The sequence below is a fragment of the Miniopterus schreibersii genome, assembly GCF_964146895.1.
Source record: "Miniopterus schreibersii genome assembly, chromosome: 14".
Taxonomy (NCBI): Eukaryota; Metazoa; Chordata; class Mammalia; order Chiroptera; family Miniopteridae; genus Miniopterus; species Miniopterus schreibersii.
In genome coordinates this window covers 32,535,491-32,536,092 of record NC_138114.1, presented here as the reverse complement: position 1 = coordinate 32,536,092, position 602 = coordinate 32,535,491, and positions in this window count along the sequence as shown.

Here is a 602-nt window from a genome sequence, read left to right as displayed (position 1 = left end):
GGCCACATGCGGCTATTGAGTCTCTGAAATGCGGCCATTCCAAACTGAGATGTGCTTGTGAGTAAAAATAAAATACGAACTAGATGTTGAAAGCTGAAGGCTTTAGTATGAAAAAAAGAATGCAGACTGTCTCCTTAATGGTTTTGTATTGATTACATGTTGAAATAATACTTTAGGAATAATGGGTTAAATATATATATTATTAAAATTAAATTTTAAAAGAGGGAGAGAGTCCAGTGGTAACCAAGTAGCCACAATGGGAAATATACAGGAAAGACTATTTCAAAATCCCTGTTGAGCTTTCTTATGACTAAAACCCACCTTTTGAAATATTTACTTTCTAGCCACATTTCCAGCGCCTTACATAGATCCTGCCATAATCGATCCTCACATAATCAGTAATATCGTGTTGTTGGGAAGGGTTTTCTTGGCAGCAACGGCCTATGAAGGGTATTCTCTCACTACCGAGAGGAGCTTAAAAGGTAAATACTTCCTGAGAGGCCAAAGAAAGCATTGAAGACCCATAAAGAGATTACATGTAGCCGTAGTTAGAGAAAATGGAAACAAACACACAAAAGACAAGAACCCAACAAAAAAGGAAT